An 11,073-nucleotide genomic window follows, 5' to 3' on the forward strand; every position below is an offset into this window, starting at 1 on the left:
GTGTTCTAGGATGAAGTGCAGTCCCATGTTGACTGACCTGTTTGCTCGGTAGGCAAATTGCAGGGGCTCCAGCGGGGGTCCTGTGACGCTCTTGATGTGGTCCAAGGACTTCATGACCACAGATGTCAGGGCGACAGGTCTGTAGTCATTCAGACCCGAGATTGCAGGTTTCTTGGAGACTGGGATGATGGTGGAGCGTTTGAAACGGGATGGTACTTCACACAGTTCCAGAGATCTATTGAAGAGCTGTGTGAAGACTGCAACCAGCTGGTCTTCACAGACTTTGAGGCAGGATGGGGACACAAGGTCTGCACGTCCCTTTTCATATATCCTAAATTCCATTTTAACTGGGCGAGCTATCTGTAACAGATATCTTTGTTGTTTTGACGAGTCACAATTTGCTACTGATATCACAAATGAAAATTCCAACTCGTCAAAATGTAATTACGACTAGTCCGAAAGTCGTTGTTGAGATCTACAATGTTAATAGTCAATCTTAAATTTGAAATGTTGAATCCGCTTGCCATATAACCACTGCTGTGGAAGAAGTCGACATCACAAAGCTGCGGCCATCGTGCGCCGTCCAGCCACACATGGGCTCGAACCTGCAACCTCTTTTGAAGTCTCCGAGGAGTGAGGTTTTACGAACGTACATTCCCACGGCACAATCTGGCATCCATTACACTAGCTTTTTTTCAAAGTAACTTTTTTTCTGAAAAATGTCTTATTTCTACTCATTCCAGTGCATTGTTTTTCCAACAAAATCCTACTAATTATTTTGAATATGCCCCCAGGCCAAATGCATAGTTCTTCCAGTTGTTGTTTTTAATAAAGTAGCTGCATAATCAATGATCAGAGTTGGCTGGCAAAGAGAAGGCGTAGTGTTTTGACTATTTGATTAGCATGTGTGTGCGTGTGTGTGTGGTCAAGTTTAAATAAGGAAGGAGGAGTGAAAGGAATTCCTGGACGCTGAGCACTTCTTCTGCTTCGCCCTCCTTTTTTCAGGGCCAAAGGTGTCCGTCATGTAACGTTGCGTTGGTGCACAGTGGCGCACAATGATTTACACAAGACCCGACAATAAGCGCGTCATTTGAAAATAGCAGGTGTTCACACACTTCTTAGCTCATGGAAAGCAACTTGCATTGAGGTGTGTGTGTGTGTGTGTGCGTACGTGGGAGGGGGGCTGAAGCTGAATAAAACTGCAGTCAAAACTGGCATGCAGGTCACTGAGTTTTCCTACCGCCGCTGCCCCTGTTTCTCCTCCGGCGACAATAGGTTTGCCAGGCAACTTCCAAAGGCGCTGGAAGCAGTTATCCCGTCGCTGTTATTAACTTCGGTGAAAGTCACGTCGGAGATATTCAGGTCAGGACTGAAAACCACCAGAATTAAAGCGCTCGGTTCGCAGTGGGGGAAGTGTGCAAGTGTGCGCGTGTGGGGAATGACATCATATTGAAAAGTGAAGAAGAAGAAGTTTGAAAAAACATCATTGCGAGATTAAGTGAAGTGAAACCTGCTGTCTTTCTTCATAGTGGGGAGAGTAACAAAGGGAATTCCCGTTTGACGTAATACTGTTTGACTTCTTCAACACATGCACTCGCGGGAATAACCCACCTTTGCTAGTTTTTTTTGTTTTTTTTAAATAAAAGGTTAAGGCAGAAAAATTGACTGTTACGCCTCTGATATAGTTATATTGTGGAATCTCTCAAATTGAATTCCCACAGTCTACTCTCTATATTTGTAGGATTTCCCTTGGCTGCACCGCTTCTGGTACATGCAGACGTTGTATTTCTTTTATCCAATCAGATTTTAGCGTCTATGAGTTGCCATGCCAATCTAATTTGCCCAAAGCCTTCAGAATCAGTAGTGCTGGCCCATGTAACTTAAACTATGTTAGCAATAGGACTGTTTCTTTAACCGATCACTTTTCAAATGTGTCCTCACAGGGTCCTTGATGACAGCAGCATTTTTCCATCTTCTGATTGGTTGACCAGAGCAAAACGTGTTGCGGCCAACTTTGCCTAGCAAAACACAGTAGCAATCTGAACTCATTAATTATATTATGTTTTTCAATTGTATTGATGGTTTCTGTCATTCCAACATGATAGTGGTGGTACTAAGAGATGGAATAAGTCCCTGCTGAAAGCCCAGGCATCAAATGCACGGCCCGCCACTGAAAAAAAAAATGCTGACTTGCAACAAATCTCATGCTTGACAGTCAAACTCTTAAGGGGTTAAAAAGCAGATTGCTGCAAACAAAGGTAGTACAGTAGTTGAAGGTAGATGAAAAAGACTTTGTCAAACTGATGTACTCCAACAGGGACCCTCATGTGGCATCAAAAGGCTTTTTTTTCAACAAAAAGGGATTTGCTCTGGCGAAAGGGGGCGGCAAGAACAAACGCGCCGCTGTGAAGTCCGAGATCCGACAATGTCGACAGCCTGTCAGAGATCCCCGCGCCGTCTTTCCTCCCCCGGTGTCGTGACCTCCCCGCTGAAGCCGCGCTCCGTCAAAGCCGCCTTCCGCCCTAGCGCTCCCGCCTTTAGCCTCACGTCACTTCAAAGCCGCTCGCGTGGAGGCGGCCGTTATCGCTGCCAACATCTTATCACAAACACCTTTTTAAAACATATTTAACAGGAAGCCCAGGGTCTATTAAACAGGAAGGTTTTCGCCTGTGCAGCTTTCCTTGATTCTAGCCAGGAACAGTTGGACAACACTGGCGGACGCATTTGCATTTTTCCAGTTTGTTTTGTGGGTGTGCACCCTTTTCAATTTAATTTGGAGTAATTCATATTGAGCACGTCACAATCACAGTCAGCTACTTGTAGACGTGCCTCGTAGGGTTGGAAATGGTTCCTGTTCTTCTCTGGAGAAGAGATCATGTTTGTCCTGTGTTTGCATCCTTTGGTTTCACAATCCTCGGGCATATTAATCCTGGATCGACACCGCATAATTAAAGTGGCACAATTCCGATATTTAGCTCTCAGGTGGCACAATTCGGCACTAAAAACCCCAAAAACACGAATAAACACATAAAAAAACACCTGTTGTAAATCTCAAATAAAGTGAAATAATAGAGCATTTAATTTGATGTAAATGTGCTACATTTGATGTTTGTCAATTATTAAGTTCAGCCAAAAACTGGAGTAACGCCGAAGTTACCCTCATTCAAATCAATATCGGCAAAGAGTCAGCCCAAGCCTTGCAAATTACATCAGAATAAAGACAGATGTGTAAATTACCCATACCATCACAGATGCTGGCTTTTGAACTTTGCGTCCTTAACAGTCCGGATGGTTCTTTTCCTCTTTGGCCCGGAGGACACGACGTCCACAATTTCCAAAAACAATTTGAAATGCGGACTCGTCGGACCACAGAACACTTTTCCACTTCGCGTCAGTCCATCTTAGATGAGCTCGGGCCCAGAGAAGCCGGCGGCGCTTCTGGGTGTTGTTGATAAGTGGCGTTTGCTTTGCATAGTAGAGTTTTAAGTTGCACTTATGGATGTAGCGCCGAATAGTATTTACTGACATTGGTTTTCTGAAGTCTTCCTGAGCCCACGTGGTGATATCCTTTACGTATTGATGTCAGTTTTTGATGCAGTGCCGCCTGAGGGATCGAAGGTCACGGGCATTCAATGTTGGTTTTCGGCCTTGCCGCTTACATGCAGTGATTTCTCCAGATTTGCTGAACCTTTTGATGGTGCTATGGACCGTAGATGATGAAATCCTTAAATTCCTTGCAATTGTACATTGAGGAACGTTGTCCTTAAACTGTTCGACTATTTTCTCACGCACTTGTTCATAAAGAGGTGAATGACTGAGCAATTGAGGGACACTCCTTTTATACCCAATGATGGCACCTACCTGTTCCCAATTGGCCTGTTCACCTGTGGGATGTTCCAAACAGGTGTTTGATGAGCATTCCTCAACTTTCTCAGTCTTTTTTGCCACCTGTCCCAACTTTTTTTCTGATGTGAACAAAGGCACGCAAGTTTTGGGGGTGCAACTCATTCCGGACACCCTGCGTCACTGGGCACAGTTTTAGCAACGCCTCAAAAATCAGGAAAACTGAAATGGTGAAAAACAGTTTAACACTATATCTCCACACTTCCTTACTACATAGTTCTCAGTCTTCATAAATGTTTTCAGCAATCTTCTTCAAACATCTATGATGTATTTGGAAACAAATCTCTGAATTCACTTGACAGGGTTTGTCAGAACAAGATGAACTCATTCTGTACCAGAGAAAAACAAGCGGTCACTCCACCCATGCCATGCCTAGTATATTGTTTCTGCCATGGTAAACAGATCCAGTTCCAAAATCCAGTGGGGTTCCTCACACTCTCTTGGAAATCGTCCTGGTAATTATGCAGTCAAGCATACAAAGCAACTGGTGCAGGTGGAAAATATGACCAAAAGGACCTTGCAGTAGTTTGTAGGCTGAAGTGTGGAAACGCCTCCAACCTTCCAAGGGGGCACCGGAACATCTCCCGCCAAATCCCCCCCCACTACCCTTCATTTGAATGTTTTGACAACGAACGAAAGTAACAGGATCATTGGCCAACAATTGTGTTAGTAGGCCACAACACCAAAACAATGAGGTGGACATTAGCAAGCGCGTCAAAACATATGTACAGCTGTCCTCATAATTCATAATAATGAGCAGTGCAACTACAATTTTCATATACAAATGTGTCGCGCCAGTTCTTGTGAGAATTGAGTAGGAGTTTGTCGAGAAATTACTGCACTGTAATTAGTGGAAAATTGCTGTATTTTGGGGGTTACATCAAATGTCAAAACATGCCCTGACTGCTTAACCACTGTAAAAATAATAGTGTAGTATCCACAATCTTCATGACAACAAGACTCACTGGCACAGTCATGAGCATTGGCAAACTATATATTGTATGCAAATTAATAATTGGCAAACTGTTACAAACTCCTAATTTGTGGACAATTACCAATGACAAGCATGCTGTTTGTTTTTCTAAGGGTGTGTTCGCACACCAAAACATAAAATGCTACAATGTTAGCATCTGACCAAAAAGCAGACAAACAAAATTTAGCTGTCATACATAGTTGCCATACAGAATCTGCGGCTCCTACGTTTTAACCAAACTATTACGGTTTTGTGATTTCTAGTGCATTCTGGTGTCATTTTTACACTGGTCTATATCTTTAGCTAAGCGTTATCGCTTCACAAAAATCAGCATCACCTGGTCTAAATCCCCCATTCGAGCAAGGAAAAACTCAGAAAACCCATTTAGGGGGTAAAAAAAAAAAGAAGAGACCTTGAGAAGCATTTCCAGATGGAGGAAAACCAGTTGAGTTGCAGTTTGACCAGGCTGCAATGGATGCATCGTGGGCAACATTCAGAATGTGATATGATGCTCTACAATGTTAGGCACGAGAGTCCATTTTATAAAATGAAGCGCCGCATGTGGACGCCTCCCAGGGAAAGTGGTCATCCTCAGATCATGTCCCGGTCGGCCGATGTAGTATCCTCACAGCAACAATCTCACTTCGATTATCGCCACCTAGTCCCCTCTCTGAACAGGACGGGAGGTTGGTAGGAGAGATTAAAGCAGTAATAAAACAGGCCAAAATCCAGAAAGGGTAAAGCAGGATGTGAGACAAGTTGCATGCTAGGTGTGGTTTAGACAAATGCAGAGTGGAGAAATAAGTCTGAAGTCAAGATTCAAACATTAATACGGAGGTAACCCCTCTAATTCCAGAGTAGAGCATTCCAGATCATCCCGAAAAGAGACTGCTTTAGAACCTGCTGACTTCTTTTTAGCTCTCGGAGTCACCAGAAGACCAGCTTTGGAACACTCATTGAATCGTGACTACAACGGAATGAATTTCTGGTGTCGCTGCATCCTGGGTCATCTGCATAGCAATGATAATCAAGAGGGATTTAGATCGTGAAGCACAGCAGACCAAGGAGAGAGCCCTGGGGCACACCACTGGGGATTTGAATGAACTGTGAACCAGAGAGGTGAGCTTGAAACTGCTTGATGATCAATCATTAATCCATCTGAGGATAGCCGTTTCTGTCTTTGGTTTAACCCAATTAGATGTCTGTAACGCTAGGTAAACACACTGATTGTGAACGTTCCTTAGTGATGATCGTTTCTCGTGCGATCCCATTGAATCACTCTTCAGTCTCCAGGTGTGTCGGCCCCCTGCCAACCAGTGTGAGGTCTATGCTGAGATACCCTCACGAGTTAGGCGGTGTGTGTGGTCATGGACCGCTTCCCATACACGCACAGCTCCGCAAACAACAAAGCACCGTTTGGTATCTTCCATCCGGTCGTTGGTCACCGCCGCTCGATCAAGGGAGGATTCTCCCAACAGGAAAGAGCGAATGAGAGCCAGGTCGGCTGAGGCCATTACTCTTCTCACGGTGGCTCGGATCAAAGTAAACAGCGATAATGGTTCCGCCACAGTTAATAATACTGCCGCCCAAGAATGTTGGCCGGGGCTGGCTACTCCCGACCTCACACACATAACTGTACAAACACACATGCACACACTCCTCATTCCACCACCGACTGCAGTGACACATCGCTAGCTTTCCTGCTTTCTTCCCACAAACCAAACACTTCATTCTAATTGTAACACTTCTGATTTATTTGATGTGTAAAGGAAAAAACTGGTTTTGCTAGCTGCGCTCCCACTGGAAAACACTCCCCCTAACCCCCCCCCCCCCACACACACACACACACATACACACACAGACACACACATACACACAGACTTTATAATTACAACACATGCAGTCTTGAGGGCCCATTAGAACCTTCACAGACATTCACTCTCAGCAGTTCCTTTCCCTCCCGCCTTCCTCACCCATTTAACAGTATAGGACCTGTAAGGTCGCCAAAAGCTGCACTATATGGACTAAATATTGACTTAGTCAGTTAGTTGGATCAATCAGGGGTTAAAGTAGAGCACTTAGATCCCAAGTAATCTTGAGTCTTGCGCTTACCAAGACAATTTGGATGATTGTATGCTTCAAAATTTGTGGGAACAGTTTGGGGAGGAAGACTCTTTTCAGTTCCAGTGCTTAAAACCATGTCCATAAAGGCTTGGATGAGTTTGGTTTGGAAGAACTTTAGAGCCCTGACTTTTACCCCATCAAACACCTTCTGAAATGACTGGAATGAAGATTGTTAGCGTGGCCATCTCACAAAAGTTCCCACAGACGCACTCCAAATTCTTGGTCCTCCCAGATGTTGTGAAAGATCTTATACTGTAACTGCAAAAGAGAGACCAACTTGACGAATTTATTTTGCCTTAGGCCTGGATCAGACTACAAGACAAATTTGGTCTTTCACATTTGCACTGTCACACTACTGCCATAAAATCTTGATGTATCTCGGTCAGACAGTGGCAACACTACACGACATGTATTCTGATACCACCGCATCCCGTCTTTTACGACCACGGGGCTTTATCTTGTCAAATCAAACATTGTCGGAGAGGCGGAACCAGAAAACGTGTCACCGGGTACACTCGTTACCATGCCGACGGCAGAACAAGGAAACTTGTGGTGGTCATGGGGAGGACGTTCATTCAAGGATAGCTTGAGGTATGTTCACGTACTTTTAATACGATACGGCCCGCAAGCAGGCAACAAAACGTTATATACCATTGCAAGCTAGTGCTAGCACTGATGGTTGTACGTAAACATGCCAGCATTGTGTCAAATCAGTTCCGGTAAATTTTGTTTTGTGCACGTGAATAAATGTTGACGACGGCGTGCAAGTGTGTTGACAACAGCAAGCACGGGAGGCGATACGGTGGTCACAATACGCAATCCTTGTTGTTGATATGTCACACTACACGGAAGATATCCCAAAAAAATCAAACCTGGTAGACTTTTCATTTTGTCGTCGTAGGGCCATATCGTAGGTCGTGGATTATGTCACACTACAAGAGGTTTTGTTGTTGCCGACAAAATATGTCAGGTTCGATCTGGTAAATTGCCCGCTTTAGCTAATGGGGCCAATATCAGGGCTAAAATCTGATTGTCTGAACTAGGCATGAATGGCTCTTCACTCTATTGGTTCACTGTAAATGCAGGTAACCTCATCATTAGTCTACTGGCCACCGTCGGCAATTGTTTTCCTTACGTAATGACCTATCCACCTCTAATGTACCATATTGACACTGTGTTTTTCTTTTGGAAATCATTCATAATTTTCAAGAAAAAGTTAAAAAAAAAAAAATCTGTAGTCTGATAGTTTGTTGTACTACAAAAGATGTTTGGTTGACATTAGCAGTCAATGGGATACATCATGAAGAAGATTTAAGTACATGGTGGATTGGTCCTGTTCTCTTTGATCTTCTTTTATTAACGTTGCGATAAAACTGCGGCGTCGTGAGCATCCACACTGCCCTCTTTGTCGTTGGCAAGATTTTATCCCGCTTTGCGTTCTGTCTCCTGAAAAGACGTTGATTGGTCCATTCACTTTGAAATCGAGATGGAGCAGCCAGATTACATCCATGCGAACGTAACCCACCTGGTTCACATTTAAATTATTACCTGTCCCCCGTCACATGTGCGCGTGCGTTCGGGACAAATGTTCCTGAGGGATTGCCACCCACGGATGAAACCGGAGAGCCAAGAGCGCTGGCGACCCCCGTGCCAAGCCCGCCGCCGTCACCCCTCTCCTTAATCAACCCTCGTTGCCCTAATCCAGTGTTTACACGAAACGCCGGGCAGTAATGATAACCATGAGACCACCCCACGTCGTGAAACGCCCCCCTCCCTCTCCGCCCCATCACCTTCCATCGCCTACCCAAAGTTGTTTTCACGGGAGCCAAATACCTTAAATACATAATTAGCAAGGTCATTTGTGTGATGGGGGGTGGCACCCCGGCGAGGGCATGAGAGCGGGATGGAAGAGTGGGCGGGGGGCTTTGGGGGCGCAGGATGCGAAGACGTGAAAGTGGACAAAGAGACGCATTCATGACCGCCGCCCAGGACAAACTTGGCTGTCGCCATCTTCAAAGGCCACCTCTGCCTTTCCTCAAAATCCACAGGCCACAGGTTGGGGGGCACAGAGGAGAACCGTAACGGGGGGGGGGGGCGTTTACGGAGGAGGATTAGGGTCGCGCTGAAAAGAAAGAAAATTATACTATGAGAAAAAGACCCTATTTTTCCGGATGCAAACATTTTCAAAGTTTTGTTCTTGAGTTCAATCCTCATCTTATGAGCATTAAGCATTGTTTTTTCTATAAAAGGCCCAAAAATTATGAAATTTTAATTTTTTTTAATTCCAAGCGAAAATTCTTGCTTTTAGTCATGCCAAAAGGTTGTAGTCCCTTTCCATTTTTTGATAAAATACAGATTTTATGTTGTCGGATTTTGTAATTTTACAAGAAACAAGTTGGAATTAAGTACAAGGGTGATTGAAAAGTAACTCGCTATTTTGAAGTACTACTTGTAATTGATTTCTGATCTCTCAATTCTTACGAGAAATGAAGTTTGATTAGAAATTGGATTTGGGCGCCAGCGTTGGCCACCAGTTTCTCAAGCCGCCTGGGAACTCTTGTGGGATGGAAGACATAACTCCTCGTATTCGCCCTTCAAGTTCTTCCAAAGTGGTCGGTTTGGGAGAATAGACTTGCTCCTTTAATCGTGGAACATACGCGAAAAAAATTGAGAAAAATATTCCAACATATTAATAAATTGCAAGTATTTAAAAATTGGGAGTGACTTTTCAATCACCGTGTATTTGTCCGATTTTTTTTTTCCAAAAGGTTGTAATATTAAGAGACTTGTCAGAAGTTGTAATATTATTTTATTGTTGATTTTATTGCAAGAAAAAAAAAGAATTTGATGACGTGAATTTCATTTCTTGAGCCAAGCAGCTGCTCTCTGTCGATACCTGACAAACACAAACAAATTGAATCAATATTCCTAGTCGACGACTCTATTGATCGCTCGTGTTTTTCGCTCTGTGTCAGTGTGCTTCTTCTCTCAAAGCCAAGCTTTCCCACAATGCCTTGAAAATGCTGCTACCTGGGAAGGAAAGAATCCGATTGTCGGCCAGATTAGACTCAAACTGTCAGATTGGGTGTGGGAAAAAAAAATGTGATACTGTCGCACAGGAGCAAAATGTGTTTACAGTCAACACAAATGGAGAATTAAATGCACTCTGCCACTTTACACCAGCAGCAGCAGCCCCCCCTTCTGACCCCCGCTGAGCCCTGAACTCTGACCCCGTGTATTATGGGCAGTAGCCCAATCATTTCAGTAGTCAAGGCGCCCAAAATTCCAGTGGTCCATGTTTCACACCAGGGGAGCGCCTTTGATTTTTGAAAGCACACACACAGGGGCCATTCAGACAGCCTCTTTACACCTCGTCTGCCTCCTGGTCCCCCTCTGGCATTGTTTATGAAAGCATGTCCACTTAGCGCCGCCCACCCGACTTATTATCCACATCCTGAGTCCACTTTGCTTTCTCTTCCCCCTTCACATTCTCCTGCGCTCCCATTACAAACTCTCAATGCGACATCATGAATGAGCGGAGCCGAGCACGTCGCCTACGGCGAAAGGATGGGCTGGAAAGGAGATTTAGGGCCGCGCTGAAAAGAAAAATGAAATTAGGAGGAAAGGGGGGAATTTAGATCAAAAGCCGTATTTCATAAGGTAAGGAATTATTTCAAATGAAGAGGCGAGCTGGAAGCCTTCAAAGATGACATTTCCCGGATCCTTCAGCACCACCGTCGCGTATCACGGAAGTTGAGCGTCCTCCATGAGGCGAACGTGCGTGTTTTTTGGGGAATGCGCACCCGGAGAAAACCCACCCACGCGAGAACGGGCAACCCGCTTTCTCAAACATTGCAAACCCCAAACAGCTCAGATTTGAAGCTAGGACCTCTCCACTGTGAGCCACTAGCCACTCGTTCACCGTGCTGCATTTTGTAGATTTGATTTTTTGTTTTATTTTAGTGTATTTTGAAATTTCAAAACATGGTTAGGGTTTCAAAGTAGGGTTTGAAAAGAGAATTAGGGTTTCAAATTTGGGTTTTAAAACAGGCTTAGGGTTTCAAAACATAGGG

Source organism: Phyllopteryx taeniolatus, chromosome 16 (genome assembly GCF_024500385.1).
Source record: "Phyllopteryx taeniolatus isolate TA_2022b chromosome 16, UOR_Ptae_1.2, whole genome shotgun sequence".
NCBI classification, from domain to species: Eukaryota; Metazoa; Chordata; class Actinopteri; order Syngnathiformes; family Syngnathidae; genus Phyllopteryx; species Phyllopteryx taeniolatus.